Below are 7,500 nucleotides of genomic sequence, written 5' to 3'. Positions count from 1 at the left end.
AACCACGTAACTCTTACTACTTGGACTTCCGTCCACTTTTTTAGATTCCCCGAAGCGGAGTAATGCCGTCAGTGCCGGGGTGCACTGTAGGCATTACTAAAGGTTATTTACAGCGGTCTTTTGGGCCTTAGCCGCAACCCCTTTCATTCCTTTTACTGTACCTCCATTCATATTACCTTTCTTCCATCTTACTATCCACCCTTACCTGACAATTCATTCATAGTGCAACTGCGATTTTCTCCTTTCAAACCTAACTACACTTAATTTCCTTTCCAGCGTTGAATGACCTCATAGGTGCCAGTGCTTGCCGTTTGTCCTAAACTCTATATTCCATTCCCTTTTCTGGATTAAGTTGTACTATTTACTTCTACACTGATGCTGTAAAGATCGTAATCATTTACGTTATTTAGACTTAATTTTTTTTTCTTTAAATTGTCGACTTTATAATCTGTTAATGCTTTGTCCAAAGACCAAAAAGTTGGCGCCCATGTTTGAGTTGCTGTACATTTTTCTTCCTTCTCTGCGAATGTGGTTATTACAAGCCTTAACCCATTCAGTAACCCACCTTTGACAGCAAATCATATAGGTCAGCATTCTTTAATTTCATAAGTTTATTTATGCTATGGTCGATAATGAGTCTTTATTTATTCCGTTCAATAGATTGTCTGTCATTTTCTGCTGTCATCTGTTAGTGCCAGAAAAATTATATATCATAAGCAACACCCATAATGCTTACCTTGTGTCCATCCCCCTCCCCCTCCCTGTCCTCCTCTCCCTCTTCTTCTTATTCTTATTCTTCTACCCTGTGAATTTCAGTTTAATTTTTCCTTGCCGCTTTGGAAAATACATCATCCCATCTCATCTCTCTAATTTATCTGTGTCCCTCGACTGGACCAAACCCTTTTATTTTGTCAGTAACAGCTGCTGGTTTTCTTGAATAACCTGCTCTCCGGTGTCATAACTATTTTTCAATCGGTAAAGAAATCATAAAATTGATTATGGTACTTGATATGGTGTGATATATCATAGAGAAAATAATTTCCATCAAGTTATGCATGGTCAATGATCTGTCCTGCGTCAGATAGGCATATCATAATACGAAAGAATTTTTTAGAATTATTCCCATAATAACTTCATACGACGATTCTCAAAACTAAAGAAGAAAATACTACAAAAACTGATTATGCACAAAGAACATACAGAGAATGCATGTGAAAGCCTTAGTTAAAACGGGAGTTAAAAGATAGTGGTCTTCACCACGGAAAACAAGCGCTTGTGTCGAGAAAATGGAATTATTTATTCAAACAATAACATATTAGATGTATGTAGATGAATGGTGCCAAGTGAAAACATGGATTTTGGAAAAGACTTTTGAGCAATGTATTCTTAGAACCTAAGAAAATGTAAGGAAAAACAAATATATTGTCACATGGTAGGGTGGCTGGTATAATGGAAATAAATGGCTCTAATTTGGACCTAAGTGCGGAGCGCAACATGACTAAGTTCGCCGCCTATCAGTCAACAGAGAAGAAATCTCTTTAGTGAAATTAAATTACCAACAACTACTAGGGGTATGAGTTAAAGCCAGAAAGCCCACTAAAATACATATGATTCACTAAAGGGAACCAGAAGAAATATACAGGAGCTACAATGGAGCTCTATAGCACTCTCAGTTATGATAACAGGTAACAAACCCAAAAGAACGTGCCGCAATATTGTAGTTACATACACTAGCCCAAACTGATTAAATTCATAAAGTCAAAATTGAAAAGAGATCAGGATGCTTGCAAGGGAATGGTACAAGGGTAAACTGTAACACACACTTCACACTGGTTTCCGGGAATGCTTGACTGGATATGGCACTGGTAATATCAATTTAATGGCACTGCTGTTCTACTGAAGACACACACCCGGGACACTCATGAACGGATCTGCAGTGCAGGGATCATTGTAACACAAAAGGTAATGACGAGTGAAATTAAATGGGATTACACCAATCAAAATAATAACACTTCAGAAAGTGAATTCTTCATAAAGCATTCACAATTTTATTACCTTAATAGCGAGTAACATTATGTTAATTGGTGTTTCCACTAATTTACATTTGAAAGTTTACCGAAAGAGAAGAAATCTCTGTGGGAGATTGCAAAGGTAAGGGCTCGGAGAACAGCAAAGCAGCAAGAGACAAAGTTTGAGGATATGTTGAGGACAATATGCAACTTCCATTCACTTTACCCTAACCTGTGGACAAGATGTGTAGAGGAACAGTGTCAGTCTGCTGTGTCCAGAAACTTCAGTGGAAATCGGTGTTGTATTCGGTCCCAACCCAGATAGAATGTCGTGAGAAAAGGAAATGCGCTCCTAGTTACAAGGTCATGGTGCAGAGGATCATCAGCGGTGGTATGCACACCCACCTTTCCAAAGGTGCAACATCAACAGGTGTCAGGTATAGACTTCTCGTCAAGTCCTCAGGTACCGGCAGGTAACAGGTGCTTATGCAGACAGACCAGCGACCAAGAACATTCTAGTGACTTGGAGGAGCATCATCTATGTGACACGTTCGTCCGACAGCGGTTCCTCTTGCCTGACTCAAACTCTGGCTACTCTATACATCAGCGATACCCCTCTATATACCAGATGAGGGACAATACAGTCATTGACTTCTTGTTGTGATCGTATATGGCTGACCAATTGTTTGGGGTCCCATTGGGATGCTTCAAAGTTGAGAGGTATCTGGAACAGAAGTCAAACAAAGGCCAGTACCACAAAAGACACAAGGGAATGTAAGGCGTAAATCGGATTGAGAGTTGAGAGCAACAAAAGAGTAAATTAGAGGGGGAACTACCTCAGGATTACATGGGTCAGGTCAAAGGGAAACTAATTTCGAGGATACAGGTACAAGGGGCAAAATGTTGAGGTCAGGTAAAGACCACTCCCTATCAACTGACTGCTAATGACCCCAGGTATTCTTGAAAAGGGGGCAAAAAAGCTTAACCAGCTTGACTTCTGCATTAAGTTGGTTGGGAAATCTTGTAATGACCTGGGTGGTTCGTCCTATTATTCCTAAAATTACGTAAGGGACATGTCACAGACCTTTGGGGACTTCTTTAAGATGTAGGCAAAAGGTACGTGTTCTTCCAAAAATACTTTACATTTGTATTTCCCAAAACTCTAGACTGGGTTCCAAAATTCTGTGTTAATTCCAAACTCCTACTATGAGATTCACAGCCGGTGTCCCAGTGTTTTTCCAGAATAAAATTTTATCAACATACCTGACAAAGATGAAACTTTGTCACAGGGTATCTTACATCCCTACCTAATTTTTTACTGTACTCTGCATCACGAAAGTTGCACAATTCTGGTAGACATCGCCAGCAAACTCAGAGGAATGTCTTTCGAAGATATAATGACGTAACTTATGACGTCATTAACTTGCCTCCTTGTCGAAGGATAATTGGCTATTCATGAAAAAGTCTCAACCTCTGGCAACAACGAAATACAATCAATACTCCTTGTTTACACTTTGTAGTAGTGGTAGTAGTAGTAGTAGCGGTAGTAGGGTTTCCACAAGTAATCTGAGAAATTACTTTCTATCACTATTTCTCCATTGAAAAATTTATAATTAAAATCAATTAACAAAGTGAAGAAAACTTTGGCATTCGTTGTAACACCTTTGATATTTTTCCAAATATGACAGTGATGATCATTGTAATAAATAGACAATTACATAGGATTGGATTATAGAATTTAGACTTCAAGCCAAGCACTCAGATCTATAGAGGTCATTCAGTGAGGTATTATAACCCATGACTTTTTTTTTTGTTTTTGTTTTTTGGCAAAACAAGTTTTATGTTGTTCCATAAGTTATATTTTACTAAGAAATCAACAACCATTGCTTTATAGAGCATATATAATTATCTTCCTGCACCATATGGAAGTCAACAAATGACAAAAACTTAGTAGCCCTAGATGTCCGGGTGTACTCCTTACCCAAAAAAAGAGCCCTATTATTCATTTACTTGTGCAAGCTTGCATAGGGTTTGCCACAGGCCTCCTCACTTTCAAACAATTGTGCAAGTCGAATCACAAAAGCTGTCCCGGAACCACGGGGACAATGACTCATCATAGCCGCTATTCTTGAAGTCTTGACAAGGTACGAATATTGCTTCAGAATTCCAGAGACTGTTGTTTGTCGTCATCACCTTGTGGGAGGAGTCAGGACGTCATGTTTACATCATGTATAACTTTGAACCCATACATTAAGTGTTCCGCCACTGGCTTTGGCTGCTTTATTTTACTCTTATGAATATAATTTTTTCTAATGTAAGTAATAAAGAATGCTGCTGAAAATTAGGTAGGAATGTAAATTGTACTATGGCTAAGTAATATCTTTGTCAAATGCACAGAAAAAGGTTATTCTGGAAAAACACAGGGACAAAGGCTCTTAATCTCAAAGTAAATCATTAGAGAGAAGGTAAAGAAGAGTAAAACAAACACCTAAATATAACAATTGTGATAATATATATATATATATATATATATATATATATATATATATATATTTAATATATATATATATATATATGATATATGTATACGTATATATATATATATATATATATATATATATATATATATATATAGTATATATACTATGTCTATATATATATATATATATATATATATATATACGATATATATATATATATATATATATATATATATATATATATATATATATATTACTATATATATATAATATATATATATATATACTCTATATTTATTTATCTATATATATATATATCTATATATATATATATATATATATATATTTATATATATAAAAGCATGTATGTATATTATAAACTTAGATACGTTCGAGGAGAAATGAAAGACTTGCTTATTGAAAAGCAATTATTCAATCAATCTTTAAACTACAGCAGACAAACAAACAACAAATTCGATTGCCGTGATGGGTTCATTTATACTGGTAGGAGGGCCTTAGAAGATGAACCTATAGACGGCGAAGGTGAAATAACCTATAATAAATACATCATAATTATGTAAATAGTATAACAATTCAGCGTTTGCCATTCTTCCTCCAAAACAATCGAACTCCCATTTTCTTAAGAACGAAACCAATCGTCACATTTTCTCAGGACAGTTTCTGTCGTTGTATCTGCGATCCTTGCCATTCCACGGTCGGCTGAGGCCTGGTCTGGCTAGTGGCTGTTACGGCAGTTTGAATTACAGTGTCAGTCTTTGAGTATACAGTATCCCGTTGTGCGGAAATGACAAGTATTAAAAATTGTTTGTTTTATATTGACAAGTATTAAAAATTGTTTTATATTCAATATAGAAAAGGAAAAACTAAAGGAACGCTTGCCTAAAGAAATTTTCTCATATTTTCTGCTTGAAACATAGACAAACATTGTTACCATATTAATTCGATAATTCGGTACCAAAAAAATACAAACTATTGCTAACTGACGACGTCAAAATCTGTTACATCTAGTTTTATAATGCCCTGGAACGAAGGAATCGGTCATTTGGTAATATTATGATCTATTTGGAAAATTGTTATATTATTCAGTTAGAGGTCAATATCTCAAGTGGACCATTGAACGGAGCTACTTATCGGTAATATAATTACCGGTTAATATCTTGAGTGGATTCTTCAACATATGTGCTTGTCTGATCCTTTACAGAATGATTGACGTCTGCCACGACACTTAATAATTTTCATCCTTAACTCTTAGTAACAAATGGCGAGTTCTTTTTGTACTAGAAAAGGCGCATACTTGCAACTCACATCATCCCTGATTATACGATAAAAGATTGTCAAGAAAGATTATCATGCCGTCAAAGGGATTTTGGATTCCCTGTAATTTCACCTTTTACGCTATTCAAGCACGAGAACCCAAGTAGAAATGCCAGACTCCCTCTCACTGAAGAGACGTCGCCTGTCACTTCCAATTAGAGCTAATGCCCGATTGCCCAGTGATCGCATCTCACGATCTCCAATGGGCGGAAGGGAGCGAAAGGACGTCGCAATGAAGAGCATAAATCTATCACTGCAATATTCCTAATCCAATGATACGGGTGTGGGGGAGGCTGGGTGTCCGGAGAGGGTCTCAGCCAACCTGATGAAGTGGACTTTGTTGGACGTTCTCTTGGCAACGATGGGACCTGTAGGAAAGGTCTGAATTCCTAATGTCGTGTAAGAGGATACAATACTGATTGCTGGTGAGTTTCAAATCGAATATTCTTTTTCTGTCGATTTTTAATAATATTCAAATATTATATGTTCCATCTCATGAGCAATAAATGTGCTCGTACGAACATTTAAAGATGTGTTTATAAGGGAATGCAAGCTCTCTGGGTGTATGATGACCTAGATTTTCCATTGTAATAAGAATGGGGTGAATCAGGTAAGCCCACCTAACCGCATGATAGTCTGTGGATTTCTTTTCGAGGTCTTGTAATTGAATAGTCAACGTCGATATTGGATCTTTTATGTTGGGCTCTAAAGTTCATACTTTAATCTATCACAAAACTGCTCTTTTAGATATTCCGACTTTTGTATAATATGTTTTAGCATCCATTGCGTTGGAGCTGGAAAACCACGCTACTATATTCTGCATCTCTGTGATATATATCTTTTAATTTATTTTATATTTCATATAATAATTAGTTTGAGAAAACTTTTTATAATATGAAAATTAGAATCAATTATCTTAAGTAAAAAAGAAAACTTTTAAATTCCTTGTTTTATGAAGGTTTGAACATCGAAATTTGAGGAGACTGCTGTTAATGCGCGATAACTTATAAATCTTACTACATAAGCTCCTTTTCTTTTTAATGTCATCAAAAACGTCGAATTGACATGGAATCTTCATATAAATATGAAGAAGTCCGGGTAGATCTAGGGTACCTATCTGCGGCGGCCCAGACTATGGCAGTTGCGGTTTTTATGCAGTTTTACCTACTGAACAAGAATTCTAAGTAATATTTATTCGGACGACTGTAATTAACCCCCAGGGTCCAGTACTAAACACGGCGAAATACATTGGACACCCCAATCCTTAGTGGATGTCGTATCCGCGGTTACGTTTCTTGTAGGGTAATTCTAAAGAATAGTTCCCTACGAACTGCAAGGAACGTAACCGCGGATACGACATCCACTAGGGATTGGGGCGTCCAATGTATTTCTCCGTGTTTAGTACTGGCCCCTGGGGGTTAATTACAGTCGTCCGAATAAATATTACTTTAAATTCTTGTTCAGTAAGTAAAATAACATAGTAAAACGCCAATTGCCATAGTCTAGGCCACCGCGGATTGCTTCTGTAGAAATACCCTTTAATTATGTACGAAAGGATCTATTAACTTATTTTCGCTTACTCAGGAAGTAAGCCTACAAACTACTTTGTTGTTTGTATTGTTGTTGTTGGTGGGGGGAGATTGGAGAGGTCTATGGAAGAGACTAAAATGGTCTGA

The sequence above is a fragment of the Macrobrachium nipponense genome, chromosome 24 (genome assembly GCF_015104395.2).
Source record: "Macrobrachium nipponense isolate FS-2020 chromosome 24, ASM1510439v2, whole genome shotgun sequence".
NCBI lineage: Eukaryota > Metazoa > Arthropoda > Malacostraca > Decapoda > Palaemonidae > Macrobrachium > Macrobrachium nipponense.
The sequence above is the reverse complement of the archived record's forward strand: the minus strand, read 5'-3'. Positions refer to the sequence as shown.